The sequence below is a fragment of the Cebus imitator genome, unplaced genomic scaffold (genome assembly GCF_001604975.1).
Source record: "Cebus imitator isolate Cc_AM_T3 unplaced genomic scaffold, Cebus_imitator-1.0 Scaffold170, whole genome shotgun sequence".
NCBI lineage: Eukaryota > Metazoa > Chordata > Mammalia > Primates > Cebidae > Cebus > Cebus imitator.
The window spans coordinates 1,044,624-1,065,605 of record NW_016107485.1 but is presented as its reverse complement, the minus strand read 5'-3'; the positions used below and the strand labels follow the sequence as shown (position 1 = coordinate 1,065,605).

General features: G+C 43.3%; 2 long non-coding RNA genes and 1 gene segment (V, D, J or C); 2 read left to right on the top strand and 1 right to left on the bottom strand.

Annotated features, from left to right (window-relative positions):
* Nucleotides 1–20,982, bottom strand: part of LOC108315321 — a 307,441-nt gene that overhangs the window by 57,596 nt on the left and 228,863 nt on the right.
* Nucleotides 1–20,982, top strand: part of LOC108315341 — a 271,354-nt gene that overhangs the window by 21,964 nt on the left and 228,408 nt on the right. The gene's annotated exons all lie outside the window — the stretch shown is intronic.
* The window catches only part of LOC119473613, a 105,744-nt gene continuing 94,586 nt past the window's right edge, over nucleotides 9,825–20,982 (top strand). For both annotated transcript variants that reach the window (XR_005202812.1, XR_005202813.1), the window contains exons 1-2: nucleotides 9,825–10,034; nucleotides 11,512–11,628. This is a non-coding gene — a long non-coding RNA (uncharacterized LOC119473613). The remainder of the gene's footprint in view (nucleotides 10,035–11,511; nucleotides 11,629–20,982) is intronic.

Sequence of the window (20,982 nt, the reverse complement as noted above, 5' to 3'; positions counted from 1 at the left end):
ACAACTCAAATGTCAGGCTAGAACAAATAATAGAAAAAGACATAAAGATCTTACTTTCTGCTTAGACTTACTGGGCCTAACTGCTAAACGAGTCCTGGTCCCAAAAGTCAGCTTGTCTCCGCTGCCTTTCTTCTCACTGCTGTCAACAGCTTTACAGAAACAGGGCAGACACCTGTCACCAGTGTCTCCTCACCAACCTGTCTACCCAGGCTTTTTCATGACACTGATCCTAGAAATGACCTACAAAGCCCAGCAGTATGTGGCTTTTCTTCCACATCTCTAAGCCACAGGCTCGGGATAAATCTCCAAGCTCAAAACTACAGATTGAGATTTCCATTTTGGAAGTCTAGACACCCAAACAGCAAGCACTGTGGCCCACAGAGATGCTGACTTTTTTTTCAAATTTAACTCAATTTTAAAACTGTGGATCTCACCAGTGAACTGATGTGATTAACACCTCAAAGGCAACACATGGAAATTCTTAATGAATCACACTAATGAAATGCTTGTGTTGCACCTGAAAACTTACTTTTCCTTTCTTTAGAATCAAATACTTCTCTGCCAGAAAAAGTTTACTTAATATGCAATGAAACCCAGACTGAGACTCGAGTGTTTTATACTCACAAGGCTTGACTCTCAGAATGGTTCCTGAGCCAAAGACCAGCTGGTTTCCATAGTTCACACAGCATCAAACTCCTCTACAAAAACGGTGCTTGAGCATGGATGGTGTGTGGGGCGGGGCTGAGTTACTTGGCTCTGGAAACAGAGGACTGTTCCACTTTGCATTTAGGACCTGTTGATATTCGGCCAAGAGGCTGAAGACATAGTAATAATTGCAGAAACTTATAAAAGTAAAAAGGCCGATTGTTTATTGGAATTTGCCTTGTGTCTGCTCTTTGCTGCTTGGACTAGGATAAATGCTACAACTCCCCCAAGGTTTACTGTATCTTTTCTTTCAGGACTTTTCTAGTCATCTAGCCAGGATTTTCCTACATCTCATTAATTCTAATCATAGCCCGCTGTTCCAAATAATTCCACTCTGCTGTGATGTCCTCTACTTTCAAAACCCTTAGCAACTACCAACCACTAACAGCTTCTGGAAGCACTGCTTGGAAAGCAAATTTATTATAGCTGGCTTCCGCATCAAGTTTTCAAATATTTGGGGCTCTGATTTGGTTTAGAGCCCCTCTGACTGCCCCTTGCTGGATAAGGCATTCTTATGCTGATCTGCTCTTAGTGGAAGTGGAATTTTCCCTGCAGGTATTACGTTCTCACGTGGGGACAGTTCCCTGGGTTATGGCTACTATAGCACCTGTGCGAGGGAGCAGACTGGCCGTCACTGGGTCCCCAGGTCCCACAGCTCAGCTCTGTTGCTGTCTCACTTTGTAAGTCTGGAGCTCTGAGCTCCCTGTATCTAGATACAGAGTGAGGAGACACTATTTTTCTATCTTATCCAGAGAGAAGAAAAAGACTTTGATGTTTAAAAGTGCTTTATCCAGCCTAGCTGAGAGGTGCTTTGTAATGTAATTGTCATTATAAAAGCCTGACCTACCCAAATCCTCAACACTCATGCCTTTAATTTCTAATGCAGCAAAAAAGAAAAAAAGATTCTTCTAGGTAACTGAGTGGTTAGGATAGAAAGGTTCCATACCTCCAGTTCTTGCTCTTGCAAGTATGCTTTCCATTCCATTTTGTGTGGTTGCCTTTGGTTACAAAGTGAACATATTCAAATTTTCCATAGCGTTTAATTGCAGGTGCAAAAAATCTATCTGCCCATGTTTCTCACATTCTTCTACCCTATGTATATACATTCAGTTCTATCTATCTACCTAATCTCAGACATAGTTGTTTTTAACAGTTAATTCTGTGCCTCACCCAAATTGTAATTAACTAAATGCAGATGTGCTGCCACACTAAACTTCATTGGAAAAATAAGACAAAAAACCACCCAGAGATTTTCAAGTGCAAACTTTCCCCCTGAGATCAGTGTTTAGTCTTCTATTTAGATAATCCTGCCCCACCCAGAACATTAGCACTTAGCACCTTTCCAGATACCTTGCCATTTGCAGAGACAGACACAACTCTGGATTAGTTTTGTAAAATTATACTGCCCGACATTCTGTCTGCCCGCCTTCTGGGTCTCCTGGTTTGCTCGTCTCTTTGATATTCTATGTGTCTACCCTTTCTTCCAAACACTTGCGGTACTCAAAGTTAAACTTATCACACAAGATAACAGTGAAGATGCAGTAATTATGCCTGAATTCTCTTCACATGTCACATTAGCACTTGATGGTAGCAGCAAAAACAGAATTGTGAATCATATTTTCTAGTTTTGAATTAAATAGGACTGGAGTTCCCCTGGAAAACTTAGATATTTGGCTGCCACCTGCCTCTACCAGTTATGAACAAGGACAGATGGAAATTCTCTAAGCCTACATGTCTACTACGACCCCCCAGAATCTTATGCAGGCTGATTTCCTAACCAATGATGAAGAACTTACTGGGTACAATGGTAAGTCTCGTTCCAGTCCCAAAGGTTAATTTCTCATATCCGGAGCTAGATACACAGTGTTCTAAGTCATCGCAAAAACCATCACTCTAAACTCTCCAAACTCTACTGCGAGCCCCTGCCCCATTTCTTGCAAATCCCCTTCCTGCAATGGATCCACAACATCAAAGGCACCAGTGACCCTTTCCTACCATTTCCTGCGGGAACAACTGAGAGAAACTGGGATGAAAGGCTGTAATTACGAGAGACTTGACATGTGCGATCTGTTTTGATTTTTCTGCCAAAGTTTTCTTCAGAGAGAACAGAGATCCTCTTTCTCTCTCCAGCTGGTATCAGTGCATCCCCCAGGTCTAAACACAAGAGCAAGTGTGGACCCGCTGTTGTTTTCTCATCCTTTTACACCATCCCATATTCAGTTTTCTGTAAAGTTACCTCATTTCCCTTCTAGCCTCCTAGTCTCTCTCCTCTAAGAGTGTCCTTCCATTCTCTGCTCCTGAGGCTTGTGCCACAAAGGCCCCAGCTTCTCTGGCTGGTGCAGATGTGGGGGTGAGCTAGAAAGGCCAGCTATAAATGACATCACCTGCCCACCCACTTCAGGAGTGTTCAGGCAGGGAAATAAAGACCTGCCCAGGCATAAATCATTCTTGGTGGTGGTGGGGGGGTGGTCTTTACTCTGCTCCAGATAAAGTTATACCTAGAAGCAGAGAAATAGAGTAGCAGACCTTGACAGTTCTTTCTACATTTTAAAGGGTTTGTTCAACACAATGGTGATGGGAAATTTTGACTTACTTGGAATGACTGTCAAACTTGTCCCTGTCCCAAAATAGAACCTCTGGTTACCGGTGTTCCACTGTGATAGGAAGCTCAACAAAAACCAGGCAGAAGAGACAGCCTGGTTTTTGTTGGTTTAGACAAAACAGACAGAGCTTACACCTGGGGCCCTACCTAGTGACGGACCGAAAGGCAGACCAGCAGGCAGGCAGGCAGGCAGGCAGGCAGGCAGGCAGGCAGGCAGGCAGGCAGGCATCTCCTTCCCCCGTGCAGGCGCAGGAGAAAGCTTATTACTGGGAAGGAGCTCTGGGGCTTAGAGCAGCTGTGAGTGACCATGTGCAGCTGGAGGCACTGATTCCTCCCGAGAAGGGATTAAAAGGAAGGCTAACGTGCATCTTGTGCTGCTTGCTATCTAATTAAAGGTGTAGATCCATTTGTTTTGTGCTTGGGCATTTAAAAACTTCTTTTTCTTTTAAGATTTAATTTCTCTCCTGATGATCATATGATTCTGAAGTGGATTTTAATCAGGACCCCCTATTACACCTCTGGACTTTACATTTCTTTGTGAAATTTCTGGAACAATTCATCTTCTCTAGATTAACCCCAAATGAGGCTCCAATCACCTTGCTTCTTTCCGACCTGCCTCATTTCCCTAGCACCCCCATCATGCAATGTCCATTGCTTATTGTCCTACCCCTTTTTGTCCCCCGTGTGCAGTTAGAATGTGCTGATAGACCACAGGTTGTCTTTCAAATTGCCACATTCAAGTCCCATGTTATCTGTGCTACCTTTGAAGGACTAAGCCTATATTTGCTATTCTGTGACCTTTTTTTCCCCTGATCAGAGCCAGTGTATCTCAATTCTCTCAATTTTGTGTCCTCAACCACCATGCTATCTGCACAGTCATTTAAGCCCTAATGCATGAGACTGTCAGCCCCACCACACTCCACGGGCAGCATCCCAGGGAGACTTACTTGGAATGACTGATAAGCTTGTTCCTGGCCCAAACGTCACCTTGCTGTTGGAGGCTGTCACACAGCCATCCAAACCTTTACAATAACTGACAGGTGACTCTTAAAGATCTTAGAGCCCAGTCTGTCTTGACGCCACTTCAAAAGGCATCTCAGGTATCATTCAGCATTACCTATAGGATCTGTGAGTTCAAGCCACAGTGAGGCCAGATTCTGTTGGGAATGGTAGGAAACTTGCTAGGAATCTATACAATATATATTTCTTCACCTTTGTGTCATTACAATTTCTCACATGCTACGGTTTTAAAAAGCATCATTGAACTCCCTGTTTCCTCCTCCCTTCTCTATTATTCCCCAATCCATACAACATCCCCATCTGCATCTCATTTCTGTCTCTAAGCCCTAGCTTGGTGACACCAGGTCCTCAGGCACCATTGATCTGCTTTCTCCGAGATAGCATATGCTCACCGGCTCCTGTGATTAAAGAACTGGAAATGCCAGGCTCTCAGAGGCTGAGATCTGGGCTCCCAGCTCCTTATCTCTGGTCAATATGTTGTTCTAATTTGTCTGGCTAGTGAAGAGCTGACCTTTCTAAGTGGATGCATTTTGCTGAAATGACAACTGCCAAAGAGCTAACAACAAAGGCTGAGCTCTGAAGGCAGTTTTGGCCTTTCAGATCCCTTCGGCATATTTCAGTCAATAGGATCCCTACCTCAAATGTCAGTCTCTGTGTTGGCTCCCACACTGCTGGGCTTGGGGAAACACAAAAGAAATTGGGCAATATTGGTCCAACCTGCACCCTGCTCATTAGAACCAGACTTCACTTGGAGGCATCTCACACATCAAGATGATCACAACAACTCAACATTCAGCCTTATAGTGGCACTGGCATAGTCCAAATCCACACCCACCTGGCATGAATTCATGTTGTCACTGAATGGAGCAGATACAGGTGGAGGTTTCAAGTGGCCTTCTCCATACACACCGACCTGCGATTGTGCTAGCTGTCTGACCAACTATGTCTGCACAAGGGCAGCTACTCCAGAAATACAGGGATTGGACTCATCCCTATATTTAGCATAAATAGACATAAAAAGACACTGCCCTTGATGGCGATCCTAGGAAAACTGTTCTGCAATAGCAACTGGAGTGCTGACGCCCTTCTCTGACATCCACCTCCCATCTCAGTCTTAACAAGCTGCAGTGAAAGACATATTCCTGCTTTTCCTTTCTGTCTCTCATTCCTTTATCATTTCTGAGCACCCACGGGGCTCCAGACTCTCTCGAATCCATTTCTGTTTGACTCCCTTAGAATCCCTACAGGAACGCGCCAAAAGGCCTGAAACAGGGAAGGGAGCAAAACTACATAAGGGACACTGTCAGTTTGGGTCTTTCCAGCCTGCTTGGCTTCACGGTTAGTTGTGTCCCCTTTCCAGATATCAGCTTCCCATAGCTGTCATGCATCATCTCGCTTCAGGGAGTTTTACAACGACTGACAGAAGGAACTTTATGAATCTTAAAAAACAGTCAAGTTTCTGTCTCTTCCCAGCGGGGTGCAGCAGCAAAACACCAAAGCCAAATCTTTCTATCTGCTCTAATTATCAGCCAGGATACAAGTCACCACGAGGAGAAAGGTATTAAGCCGTGTGTCTGAAACTCTTTGGAATTAATTGTAATCCCTTGCCTGTTGGTTTCAGCGATAGGGAATGGACACAGTGGATGTTTATTTCTGTCAATGCTTTCTCTCCCCACTCTCTCTCTTTGTAGTTTTGCATCTATAGAAGCAAAAGGCGACAACAGACAGGAAACACAGAGGGATTTGAAATAAGACCTCAGATTCCCATTTAGTTTTCATTTTTTCCCTCTCTGCTTTCATTTAAAACCCATTCTGAACCAAATACCACATACCTATTCAAACCCTGCTCTCAATTTTCCTCTTTCTTGTGGATGATACTGGTGGAAACGGCCTCGGCTATACCAAGAATAACTTAAGATTGATGTAAGGAAGGACTTTCTGACAGGGAATGCTACTAAACAGAATGGGTTACTCAGGGGAGTCATTTGGAAAGGGTGACTTCCCCCTCAAAAAAGTTAGGGCATCGCCTCCAGAGAAGATCCTGAAAGCTGGAAAGATTCTGACATTCCAGCATTAAGGTCAGCTGTACTCACAGCAAGGAGACAGACCTAACGACTCAGGGTCCAAAAGGAAGTCTGTGAATACTGAGGTTAAAGAAGAGAAAGGACCTCAGAGGACACCACTTAACTTCAAGCAAGATCTGGTTCTTTAAAACCTGACACTGAGGTGAAATTTCAGAATTTCCAGTATACTGCTGTGTCCTGTTACACTTACTTGGATGGACAGTCAAGATGGTCCCTTGTCCAAATGTCAGCTTTCCAAAGCCAGTACCACCAGTGGTTTAGCACTGCAGTGGAGGCCTTTACAAGAACCCCAGGGGGACTTCTGAAGCCCACAGACTTCCTCCTCTTTTAATTCTGGGGAGAGTAAACTCACCCAAAGGGACCTGGATCTGTGAGGCTCACTTCCCACCAAAGGTCAGAAGACCATTTCCACCTCTGGTCCTGGGACACTGACCTACCACGTCCCCCCAGGGCCGGCCTCCTGCTTCCCGTATCTCTCTAGTTCCTCTGGTTTTTGTCTGAGGCTTACTGCTTTCTCACGTTCAGCATCTCTCTTTCTAAAGGTCTCATTTCCATTTTACAGCATCATTTTCAGGACAATTTCTCTGATCAGTTTTCAAGACATGTCCTACCCTCCCCTCGAGGTGTCACATATTTCTGATGACAATGAATTGATTACAAGGAGACAGGAGGAGAGCGTTCAGCTTTTTGGTGACTAGAATCAGATGAGGTTTAGACTGCAGCCTCATGAAACACCATCTCCTGAGCTTCCCTTCATGCTCTAGCATGAGAAATAAAATGATGGGCACATTTAACTGAGCCTTCACACAACGTAGCTTTTTTTGTCAGTCTTGAATCTGGTGAAATGTAAGTAGTAGTTCACAGAAAAAAGTTTATATCTGTGCCTTGTTATGGTGATTAACTATTCTGGGGATCATTCTGGGCTGAGCAAAGCAAGACCTTTGTCCTGAAAAACCCCTGAATCCCAGGTAAACCAGGACATCTGGTCGCTCCACAGTCTCACCTGAGGTGTTCTGACCTCACAGAGCAGCTCAGTGGCCACAGTGGTAGGGTTAAGTGAGGTCTCTGTTAGAGGCAGGCTTTTGCACATTTACTTGGGGTTCCTGTAAATTTCATCTCTTGACCAAACAATGCTTCTGTTGCTGACAAACACAACCACAGGAATCCTGGGAGTCTCCCTAGCTGTATCTGGATGTCACCAAAAAATGTTAAGAGCAAAATCCAGGCAGTTTCATTACGTGGTGATGATCAAACCCTATCCCCAAAGGGTATGAAAAACAGATATCTGTTTAATTGAATTCAGTTTTTTAACTCAGACTTTTTTTTTGACTGAATTTATGCTAGCCTATTTGTCATCTCTTCAAGTAACCACTTATTACAAAGGATTAAAGTTTGAGCTTGCTTACTATCATGAAAAGGGTGAGAGAAAGAGGCTATTATATAGCTAAGAAGACGTATCCATTTTTTTAAAGGACAGTAGTCAGGGATTCAAACTACCCTCCCCATCTCTTCACTGTTTCATGATATTCACTGTCTAAAGAACTTCCCACCCTCTCTTCAGCCTGCAAAGGACATAAGCAAAACCAGATGCCTGCCCTCAGCTGAGGCCCTCAAACAGACAGGCACTAAAGTGTTGCTGTGGCAATAATCTCTGTGTTCCACTTACTGCAGGAAAACAGAATTTAATCACGGGTTCCTTGGACTCCAGCCTTGCCATGTAGTTCCTACAGCTAAAGAGTCCACTGCATGGGAAACCTGGCATACGATTACTGTCCAGAGCTCTGGATGAGTGCTAGCCTTGCACAGATGTTTTCTTTGCCTAGTCAGGCTGTCAAAATTCCCTGACCTTGTCAATGTTTTAAAGTAAAGGGGTTGTTACGGTTCTCAGTCCCCTAAGAGGCTGACCAAGTGCTGAGAGGGGCTCCAGCTTCTCTGCATTCCAGAAAACCCACCGCAGAGCCCTGCCCTAGTGTGTTTCCAGTAAGAAACCAAAGAAAAAAGCCTACTGTCTGGTCCCTAGCCTTGGCTGCCCACCCTCCAAAAAGCGACTGAGTGTTGAGTCTCCTGGGATGTTCCTATGAATCCACTTGAAGCTTTAATTTGATAAGACCTCAGGGGACACTGCTGAATGCCTGGGATTTAACAACATTATATATTATTCATTGTTGCTGTTGTCACAGACGTGCTGATTTTGTCCCTGCTGAGCAAGGCGCTTCTGTGCATGGGAGCTTCATGGCTAACCACACTGTATGTTCTTCAGGCAGGGCCTATCCCAGATCATTCCAAGCCGTCTGCTAGCAAGTCTGCATTAACTCCCTCAATGCTGCATGCATAGTGTCACCAAATCCTTTACCACTCATCTGGCCACCAGTGCCAGTCTTTTTATGAATATTGCTTGGGCTGTGTTTTTCAAAGTACCCTTTCCCAGTGTGCATTTCTTCTTAATCACAGAAAGAAGATCGATCTGAGTAAGTAAAACTGGGGCAGCTGGCCTTTACTCAACATCAGGGCACTTAGGAGACTGGAGCCCTTTGACAGGTTTTTCCCATTTTCATTTTACCTGAATTTTACAAGTCAGTCTTCTCCAGTCTTAGTTTATAAGAACCATTTCAGAAGTCCAACAGCAGCACAAATTTTCAAGAAGTGCCAATAGCAACCATAGTGCCTTACTTTTATAGATAACATTTTAAAACTTTTCTAAGTACTCACACATTACCATTAGGGAAGGGTGGGTGTATATTTGGAGAGAATGTGCTGCTCTATTCTCACGACTCAGAGGACAGATGAATTTTCCCCTTCTCAGGTGAACTAAGTAAAGTGGAGGCTGAATCCATCATTTTGGTAACCAAGGAAAAAGTGGGGTTAAATGCGCTGCCTGAGTTAACCAGACAGTTCCACCCACGGGACCTCAGTTACTGCACTGGGGATTGAGAACAGTTCTTTTCAGAGAGATAAAGTGAAGGTAAAAGAAGAAAAGGAGCCTGCTTATAGAACTTTCAGCATTAGTTAATGCAATTGCAGGGTCCCATTACTTCAGGCAATAAATTTAAGAGGAGTGTTAGTATCTAAGTCTGGAAAATTTATATTTGGTCTACTGTGTTTGCAGAGTTACAATATGCCAATTTCCTCTTTATCTTTTTGGCAAACATTTCCTGACCCTTAGCTGGATCCCTCAGGATTCTGTATTCAATTTTGCTCCTTGCACCAATAATCTTGTTTAAGATGGATGATAGGAATGTTTTAGGCTGAAAGTAATTTAGTCTTTGTACAATGCAGTTCTAATCCCTCTGATGGGCACCATATCCCCCCAGCACAAACATTAGATTTGGAACCTAAGCCGGGGTGTTTTTGGAGGGGTAAGTAATTTAAAGAAGTGATTGAATCCCCCATTTCCCAGCTCCCTTCAAACTTACTTGGATTCACGGTTAAGAGAGTTCCTTTTCCAAATGTCAGTTTGTTGGCACCTCCACTATTCTCACAGCCATGGAAGGCTTTACAGAAACATGAACAGAAGCTGCTCTTTGCAGAGGGTCCTGGGGGTCAATATGACCTCGATTGCTCAACTCTTCATTAAACTACAGGTTGATAGGTTATTTGATAATAAGTCCAGGCAGCTGCTGTAGGTGGGTGCTGGGCTTCCAGAGGGGAATGAAGCCCTGACACACACACACACTTATATGTGTGTGTATATATATCTTTAAAGTTTTTTTTGTTTAAAACTTTTAATTGTTTTCTTTGTGACTAAGCTGCCATCAGAGTTCCAGTAATCCATTTCTTTCTTTTTTTTTCTTTCCTAATTGTCTTCCCCTGGCTGGTACTCAGTTTCTACTTTTTGCACTTGTTGGGGTAACTATTTCTCTGCTTTTTTTTCCATTGAAATTGCTCATATCAACTCATTGGATTCTGATTTACTGGAAACTGTAGAAGGGGAGGGAAGCACAAGTTTTTTTTACAGGGATGTGTGTAAAAGTAGAAATTTGGGGGCTTTCCTGTCTTTCCGGGTCTGCTTCTCCATAAAGGACTATGCAAAATGAGTATATGTCCCTCAAGGAGCGCTTGCAGGACATGACCCAGAAAGGAAAAGACTATAGCCAGTTGCATGTAGCTTCACCCTTTCATACTTACTTGGGTTGATGGTCAGTCTGGTTCCTTGCCCAAATATCAGCTTCTGGGCTCCCTGAGTCACACCACAGCACATGGCTTTACAGAAACTGCCAATGAGGCGCCACCTCTCCCCTCTGAGGAAGACGACTGATCTGCCTTCCTAGCAGCCCAAGCCTGTGGCAGAGAATGGCCCAAATTTCACTAACCGGATAAGCTTAGGACAAAGTCTCCTTGGGCTGCTCATTTTCTCCTTCACAAAGCCTCCTTTAGACATGGTCCAGACTTTTCCGTTTCCTTGCCAATCAAATATTTAACATTTTTATTTTCACCCATAGAATTTTAACTTTTTTTTTTAAACCTTTCTTTCAGCTTTTATAGAGCTCTCCCTAAAAACAGGTGGATTAAAAGAATCTTTAAAGTCAGAGTATACTAGGTCTCCTGAGAGAAGTTAATCTGGCTTCCTTCTTAAAATTTCTGGTTTGAATGCAAGGGCCTGCTCATCTGAGACCTTATTTGTCGTGCTAAGACAGGAAAGGTGAAAAGGCAATGCAGAAAATCCAGGGGAAATCCGGCGTCGTGAGATCTTCTTGACCCTCCACACTTACTTGGATTTATTTTCGTGCTCAGCCCCTTCCCCCAACAAAGGCGTTACCAGCACTTGTCACTAACAGGAGGCCAACCTCAAAATCTATTCTAGAGACTCCTACCTATAGGAACTTCAGTGTCAGACATGGTTTCTTCCTCTGCTCAGGGAAATTTGATTGAAAAACCATTTCCAATTTTGCCAAATGAAAAGGATTAGGAGAAAATCTGTTTGCCCCTGTTCTCCTTCCTCCTCCCTCTTTGTCTTCAATAGTTTTAAATTATTTATAGAAACATCCCCTTTAGGGTTAGAGAAATGTGGCAAATTTCTAATCTCTTCATCCTTTTTCTTGCTATCTATTTACTGCAGTCATGTATTTACGGTCTAAATTTACATTTCATTTCCATTTGCAGGAGTTTCTAAGCATTTTTCTATTACTTCCAGAACACTGTGTATAATAATAAACTCTACAGAAATAAACCAAATCACAAGGAGTGTTTAGGTCTGGAGGCTGACATTTCTCAAGACAGGTATGGGGCAAACAACTTATTATTCTTCCAGGCAAGACTAAGATAGGGGCAGTCCAGTCAACTGAGCAACTAGGCTTGCAGGGTGGACATGCTATGTATAAATAACTATCTATTGAGCCTTGCTCCTTGGGATTAATTTGGATTTTCTTTTTAATCTAGTTCCCAAATATCAACTTCCTATCTTTTAGTGCTTAGAATCTCTCTGACAGGGAAAGCTTAAGTTAAATCTCATGGGGTTTTTGAATCTCAACCAATATTTCATCTCAGTACACATCACAAATAGAGGAACCAAAAGAAGAATGAATGTAACACCTGTGGGAGAGAATTTATAACAGTTCTTTGGGAAGGATGAGAATTATAAATAAAAGTAGAAATGTGTGTGCTTTTCCTAATTATCATTTTTATTATCTGGAGGACTCTAAATGTCCAATCCAGTTTGGAAATACAGCAGCTGACTCACCTGCTCTTTAGACCCTTGTTAGCCAATGGACACACAGGTTAGCATGGAAATGCTTTTCTCTCTTACGCTGTTTTAGGCATGAGGAACTTTAGGAAGGTCACATGGAGCTCGCATACTACTAGGACATTCTGATTCTAGTCTTTCTAAGGGGGATAATAATTTGATCATGAAAGTAGTTTTATTTTGAGATACTCATTGAATAGCTGGTATCTTTTGGGAATTATGAGCAAAAGTTAAACCCCAAACAATGGTTTGGAATGAGCTTCCATTAACATAGAAAACAGAGATTCCCTTATGCAACAAAATGTCAGCCACATTCAAGTTAATTGAAATTAGGTTTGTTTTGAGAGTGGTGGAGCAACACTTAAAATATCCCCCTTAGTACTGCATTTGGATTAGGGAATCCTTCTCTCAGGCTTCCAAGCTTAGTTGCCACCTTTTCAATGAGGGACACAGAAGTGAGTGTGTATCAAAAGGGGCTTCTCTGATGCAGACAGCTCAGGCAAGGTGGAGATGAAAATGATCCATGAGGACCCAATCAGAAACGCAACAGTTAACAGCATCCTGGGACATATATTCAGAAGTTCATGGTCTTTCTAATATGACTATTTCCTTTCAATCTTACATTTTCCCTCTAAATATCAGCTTGTCGTCAGTGTCAGTACCAGAAAATCTCACACAGCTTTACCCAATTTAGCTTGGCTCCAAGATTTTGAGTTACGGGGATTGGACAATTCTTTTCCTAATTGCACCAATATGGAAGCTTTGGGAAGACAAGTCAGCGGACATGGAGTGCTGGCTCAGTCGTTTATATCAGCAGGCTCCACCTCACTGTTTCCTTTGGATTAGGCTGCATTGTGTACTCCCAGCCATTGGTATGTATTTTAGTCTAATCTGTCCTTTCCTTTGTCCTTTCTAAATGCTTTCTGCCCCTACACACTAAAACTTCAATTCAGATTCCATTTGTCAGACACATATCTCCACTATTAACAAAAACACACTTAACATTCCCAAGTACTTAAAAGTGTTAAACAGTTCCAAAGGGGCTGCAGTCAGGGGCTGCCCACATTGTCATTTTCTCCAGAAAGCCCCATGGTGAAAGACACTAATAATGGACAGGATATTTAGTTATCTTTCACGGAATTTCTAAGGATGGTGGCTTATGTTTGGAAACAAATAACATTCATTAAAACATACCTGGGCTAACACTCAGAGCTGTTCCTTTTCTGAATGTCAGCTTACCGACTCCAGTATAGCACAATGACACGAGAGTCTACAAAAACTCCGTTGCCCAAACTCCCCTTGATATTTAGTTAAGTGCTCACTTGTCATCTAAGAATCCCCATGATAAAACCAGCTGTTTGTAATTTGGGACTGGTGAAATAATTTATGGACCACCTGGGACCTTCCTTTCTCCTCACACTCATTGTCACCTTATTGGAAATGTGCCAATATCCCCTCACAGCATGCCTACTGTGATAAAATGGGAACAGGAAGTGCCTCCCCCATTCTACAGAGGAGGAAAATAGAGGCTCAGAGAGTTAATCAATTTTCTCTTAGTCCCATGGAAAATCTCACCAATTATAATAAAGAATTAAGCTTTTGAACAGTCTGACTCCTTAACTCAGTGCTCCACTGACACTGTCTTTCTCAGCTGTTAGATAAAATAGCACGTGAGGGCAAATAGCAGAGACCTGCGTGTAGTAGGAGTACACCAGCAGTTGTTCGCATTGGAATTCATTAAGGGGGCTGCTGTGGTTTGGAATTGGGTTATAAAACAGAATTGAAAATTTGGAAATAAGGATTCCAGAAAGAAATTTGGAAGCAATAGTTATTTAGACTTACATGGGTTTACTGTCAGTTTCGTTCCTTTTCCAAAGACGAGCTTTTCAGATCCGCCTGAGTTACACCCCCACAGACTGCTTTACAAATACTGCCAAGACCCTCCACCACGGGCGGGGAGCTAGGGCTCCACCCACTTTCCCGGGGAAGCTTAAAATTATACAATTGTATGGCTATTCCTGAAAAAGGAGAGGACCTACGGAACAAATTTGATGACTCTCTTACCTTATAACACGTTAGGTTGTCGTCTTATTAAGTAATTAGTTAATCTAGCTGGTCAGCAGTTGCAGTTAATTTGAAAGAGCTCAGACTGTGGGGTCAGACAGGCTTGAGTTTGAAACCCAGGACAGGTTTCTTAACTTGCAGCACCTCAGTTTCCCCATTTGTAAAGTGGGGAAAACAATTACTGCTTGATGATGTTGTAAGGATTAAGAATATGTAACTGGGTCACAGTGGTCCTGTTGATCAACGCTGTCTTTACTTGCTGAGACCACACTTCTTTAGGGATTATTTTAGCAACCTTAGAGACTAGAGCATCAGGGACATTCCCTCCAGACATGCTCCCCTCACTAAAAAGCATTTAGCTCTGGAATTTGAGTGCCAAGAATTAAATTCCAGGTTCTCTTTCTTACTTCATTACTGTGAACAAGTTATTCAACATCTCTGTGCTTCTATAAAAATATAAAATATAAAAATTTTCATTCTATAAAATGAGGATAATAGCTCCTAACTCACAGACTTGGTATAAGGATTAAATGTGATAAGAGAAGTAGTGCAGCAAGTCAACTAGCATACAGAAATCAATAACTCATCATTTTCCTCCCAAGAAGGCAAACACACTGCCAATGTTCCCCTTTTCACAATGACCTAAAAATATGAAAGTCCTTGGGCACTTGTCTTCCTCTAACTGATGAACTAGCAGGGCCATGAGGGCACAGAAGAGCCACCAAGCACTTTGGTGAAGGGGACAAGTGGTTTTGTGAGAGGTTAGAAAAAGTGGCATCCTGCTGCACACGTGCACATCCATGAGCATCGTTGAGCCAGGCAGGACTTGAATGTTGGCAGAGGTGGGGCAAGAAGCCGTATCTTGACTCATTGGCATAAGATAGATCACATTCAGGCAGAGGATTCAATGCTCTCCTCCACTTACCAAAATAGACAGTGAGCTGTGTTCCTTCCCCAAAGGTCAATCTAGAGCCACTGGTTTGCTAAACACTGTGCTGAAGGGCTTTGCAAAAACCTGTGGTGTCAGCTCAATGAACCAAGCTTTTCAGAGCTACCCAAGAGCTAGAATTTTTCTCCAATTTTTAAGCTTCAGAGGAAGGATAAGTGATGGTATCTTTCTTTCCAGTAGCTTATGGCTTCAGGCCTGGGAGATAAGTCCAGAGATATAATTTTCATTTCAAGACACCAGAAGGCTCAACAAACCAATTCTACATACATATTCTATGGTCCAAAACAATCACAGAGCTGGTGCAATCTATCATAGAATATAAACCTCACCGGGAAAGACATTAGCTATGCAGAACTTAAGGGTAGTGTTCTGTGGTCATAGTCATTGTCTGAAGACAAGACTGGCATTTTCATTTTGTTTTTTCCACCCCTCTCTCAGTCTGCAGATGACTGCACCTTTCCCCTAATATCAAGTTCAATTATTGTTCTACTTCAGCTAGCTTTTTCTTTCAACAGGCACAGGATGATTTTATCTCCCTCTGGAACTCAGGATTTTTTTCTGAGTTCATTATGTCTTGGGTAAGGAATGTTTGGGATGCAAATGATGCTGCCGTGGCCAAGGACTATGATGTTTTTTCTCCCTTGGGTCTGGGCTGGTGAGAACTATGAGCTGTCTTGGCTTTGCCCTGGATCTTGATATCGGGCTCAGTTGTGTGACCTTGAGCAAGTTCATAACCTCTCTGAGTTTCACTGTCTTCATTTGCAAAATTAAAGAGGTGGGTGAGGAGATCTTTAATTAGTTTCTGAGCTGAGAGTCTTTGATTTGGTTATTTGAATCTAATTCATCTAGAAATGCTGTGCAAATGTCCCTGCCCTCCCCACTCACCACCAGGGCATCTAATCCTCCTATTTCCTAAACAAAATAAAACAAACAAGTAAGCAAAAGAAAAGTAGGTTTCTGCTTATTACATAGAGAAATAGAGTTTTTCAAGCTTACTATCTGGTTTAACATTTGATCTTTTTAGAAGTTTGAAGTCAGAATTTTGCAATCAAATCGTCAGGGAGAAGTGTTCTTTCTTTGGAACTTCCAGATAATTCAAAAACCAAACCAAATAACCCGACACCTTTGGTTTAAAGATAGCACTTACTAAGCTTCACTCTTACTTGCATCCCCGTTCCAAATATAAATTTCTTATTTCCTTCTCTCCCACAGGAGCTACCGCCTTTACATCAACTACAGACTCTTGCTTACCCATAGGAAAGGTGGTTTGTTCTTTACAGCCTTTTCCCACTGGATAAGAGAATTCATTATCTGGCCAAGTGTTTCAGCCCTCTGATTGCCAGGAGTTAGGTGTAGAGGGGTTCTGCTAAATCTACCTCTGAAGTCGAGGTACTCACCCAGGCTCACAATTAACTCAGTCCCCTTCCCAAAGTTGAGCATCTCAGTGTTCTTCACACAGTGCCCAGGCCCTTAACCAAAAGTCCCTGTTAGTGCTGTGCTGCCTCTTCCTCCTCTCGTGCTGCCTCTTCCTCCTCTCAGACCCTGGTCATGCTTCTAGCGTGATTAGGGATGCAAGGGGGGCCAGCACCATGAACAATCCTCTGGACTTGCCCCTATCCTACTCATACAGCCCAGGATTCAGGCTGTGAGGACAGCAGGACCAACCATGTCAGGGATGGTCCAAAGTTCTGTGGCTTCCCAAGGAACTCATTTCCTGAAAACCTAGCAGGACGTCTTTCATTGTCCACCCTGCTCTACAGATTTGTAAGAAAGAAAACGGCCTGCTGGTTTATGGTGCTTGTGACCTAAGGCAGGAAGGAGACCCTGGTGGGCCACCAGAGATGCCAGGCTCCCTTTTTCATGACTGGAAAGACAAAAAGTACCACTTGTTTGTTGACTGCTGGGAGCCTAATTGCAGAAACATATAATTCTTAAAATACTTTCTCCCTGTAGATTTTACAGATCAGCTTAAGAGAATACTTAATTGGCAAGATAAACGTGCCCCGCAAAAGAATGAAATACATGCTAAAGCCAATCAGAAAAGAATATTTTTGATTGCCTGGTGTTTTAGATTACCCATGCCATTGTGTACATTTTCTTCTGAAGCTAAGCTACTTACCCAGGGCCACCGTGGTTAACCATGTCCTGGTCCTAGAGGTGAATCTGCTGTCATTTTTCGTCCCATCTCTGGCCCGCTGACAACCCCCCACATCCCTTAACGCAATGATAATGTCTGCCCAGAAACTGGCTTGGATGATTCGTGGGAAAAACAGTAGGCTCTTAATAAATATTTGTTAAATTGAATTGTATTAAAAATTCATCTTTTGTTCCTATTTATTAAGGCACATGAAAATCTCTCGCTGACAATTTTCAGATAGAAAAACAAATTATTCCAGATAGTATTTGCTGAGTTTCCTGATTCCTCTAATGTTGGCTCCAAATGTCAGTTTCCTATTAACCTGGTACCCACAGGGGTGAGCACCTTTACAAAAACCAGAGGCGTCAGCATAATTGAAAGGGATGTGGCGTCAACTTTGCTGAGAGAGACACCCCTCAGTTCCCCACAGGGGCCCCATCTTGCCTGGGAGAGGGCTGTCCTCCTTCTGTTTTTCAGAGCAGATATAGGAGAGAGCAGAATGGATTTCAGGGATGAGGATGATAAATAAGATAACAAAATGTTATCACACTAGACAGAGCCTTCTTCTTCTTCTTCTTTTGTTTTGGCCAAATTGATGGCTTCCCAAAGGCTGTTTTCAGCACTTTTCTCTCTCCCAGATGCAATAATAACTGGATTCCAAGTTGGCATCTGGGCATGGACCTCCAGGCTCTGATGAGTCACACATAGTGAACCAGGAAATTATGCTACCCCCCAATGAAGAAGCACGTTTTCCCTTTTCTTCTTGCTGGGCAATGAAGAGTTCAAGCAACATGCACAGGGGGATATAAATTAATAACTCTTGGGTCAGCTCTACAATTTTACACATTAGCATCCTAGAATGTGAGACCTACAAGGAACTTAGAGACTGCCTGGGCCAATGCCCTCATTTTAAAGATGAAAATGCTGAAGCTCTGAGGGTTAAATTTGCTCAAGTTCATGTAGATAGGTAGAGGCAGAGCTGGGACTAGAACTCAGTACACCTGAGTTCCACTCCTGCCTTCTGTGGCTCCCTTTATGTGACTCAGGAGAACAAGGACCTTCTCTGAGTGGTCTCTGTCCCCACGGGCTTTGCTAGCTGGCTCAGGGTATGATTATTCCTGCTAATCATATAAGGATGAGTTCATATATGGATAAGTCATAGAAGGGAAGAATTTGGCCTTGACACATCATTTATGATTTTAGAGAGAATTATAGAATCTTCTAATTTATTTAAAAATTTTATTTTTTATACTGCAGGCAACAGCAATTGATAGCAGGGGAAATGGTCCATGAGATCCTAGGGAAGCCAAGGAAAACATAGAAACAGAAAAATTTGCCCTTTACCAAAAGGACAATCCAATGGAGAATTGGATCTGATTATTCTTTCTCTGCAGGATTCATTTCAGAGAATGACATCGAGAGCAGGAACCACAAATACAAAACAGTATGGGATCGCCTCCTGCTCCTGCTCCTGTGGCCGATATTGCTATTAGACACATCACTCTCTTCCTCTGCGTGTAGATGTGGCCGCAGTATCTCTCTTACCAGCATGCTCCAGATAGCCTCTACCAATTGTTAGCTCTTGATAATGGAGATATAATCTGTTTTCCCTCCCTGCCCTGGGAAATAATAGGAGAGAATCCCCTCCAGATGGCTTTAGAAATCTGGTGAGCAAGAGTTTGGCCAGGTCCCACACAGCCCCATCATGAAAAGTATCACTGACCTGTTTGGACCAAGACTGTTCTTTCCACAAACTGCTCCAGAGATGGCAACAGCAACACCATGGAGTGTCCCTTCTTCGTCACAGTTTTCCTTCAAACATTGGCTTTGTGGAGGGCAATGGGCAAAAAACCATGGTAGGGTTCTTCATACTTGTTCTTGCCCATGGGGCCCTCAGCAAGGTCTTTAGCCAAAGCAGAGGCCCTGGGTCCCCATGGCTTTGCCCCAGCCTGGGGGTGGAGGTTGTCTGGGGGAATTGTCCCTCCCTGGCATGCTTCTTGCTATCCATCAGGCGAGGCCTGTCCCAGGGATCTCAGATGGAATGTGGCACAGGAAGAAAGTGATGCAGAAATCCTTTCTCTAGCCCACTCACGCCCATTTCCACACGTTCAGCTGTTTCTAAGCTTTTCCTTTCCTAAGAGGAAAATGTCCATTTGTCCTCTTAGGGTGCTATTATTATACCCTTAAAGACAGTCCTCTTTGGGTGATGGGCGGAGGATAGTCCCTTTGGGCCCGCAGAGAAGCAGCTGCCAGTCTCAGACTTGAAAAGGGAATGGAGACAGAAGCAGCAGCTTTGACTTGAGTTGCGAACAAATAATGTTTTCCCTCCCTGACCTATTTTCTATCAACCTCCAGTATGACCTATTTATGGAGATGGGATAATTAGAGCAGCAGAGGGCGCTACAAGGTCAAAAACAAAGCTCCCCACCTCAAAGGAAACGGGGAGAAAAGTCCCTTTTCTGAGTGATGTGAGTGATCAAGAGCCAAGTTATGGGACATGGGTGGCTTTGTTCACCAAACCTCTTGGCCCCTACCTGGTCTGAGGGCCCCTCTTGAGTGGCAGTATTGGGCTAATGAAAGGCAGCCCTGCTTCACAGGAGGGAGGGTGGGGCCTGTAGGACTTTCAGCACCGTGGGGAGAGGTGCAGGCTGCAGATGCCAGTAGGTCTAAGGAAGGTGGGGTGGAGAAACTTAGGGGCAATATGTCCTTAGCTGGCCATTGAATCTTGAGGCTCTCTCCTATTCCTCAGTGGTGGGGTCACTTGGTCATGCATCGTGGCCTCTCATGAACAAGCCTGTTACAATGGTTGGAAGACGTAAGAACAAGGGGCTGGAAGGCTCACTTCTCATGCTCCTAATGCCCTTAGGGACTTGGGGAGAACACAGCTGGCTCAGGTCTCAGAGGATCACAGGTCTTGGGGGATCACAGAGCTCTGGGACATGCTTGCAGCATGGACAGCAAATTAAAGATGTCAGTCTTTTTTTTTTTTAACCATTGATTGATACAACATATCAACAATCTTTTGCTAGATTTTGCAACTTTAAAATTTAGATTTAGTCAGAATCTTTTCCCTAAACAGCACCGATGAGAGTAACACTCTTAGGAATTCTATTCATATGTCTGTTTAATAAAAATGGCAACATTTTAATTAAATATGCAACAGCAATACCTGACATTCATAGATCATTTTATCTGCTGGATGTATTGCATGTGTGACCTCACTAAATCTTCCAGTAGTTCTGTGAAAAAAGCTATTATTACCTCCGCTTTGCAGATGGAGAAATTGAGACTTGGAGAGTTAGATCATGCTTAAGGTCACACGGCCAGTAAAAGCTGGAGCTGATATGAACCTAAACAGGCTGGTTCCAGGAGCCCACTCTTAGCCGTTACACTGCACTGCTGTGCTAAGTGTCTGCCCTTCCTGGAGGGAGGGATGCTTTTCAAGGAATATTGCAAGGACACCAGGGCAGGAGAGTCATGATGATGCTGCCCCAAGCAGGACTCAGGTTATGTCTGAAGCTTCTGTGTGAAGCATTGTAGGACAGGATGTGTTCCTCTGTGTGAGGGTCCATGAAGTCTACTTCTCTGTGCTTGGGTATGGTCAGATGTAGCTGAGGTTGGGCAGTTAGAAGAGGAGGAGCATTTTAACTTGAAGATGGTTATGGTCTAGATCAGGAAGGGAACACTCGGATCTCATATAAATATCAAGCCCAAGCAACATCTTTAGAGCAGGGACAGACA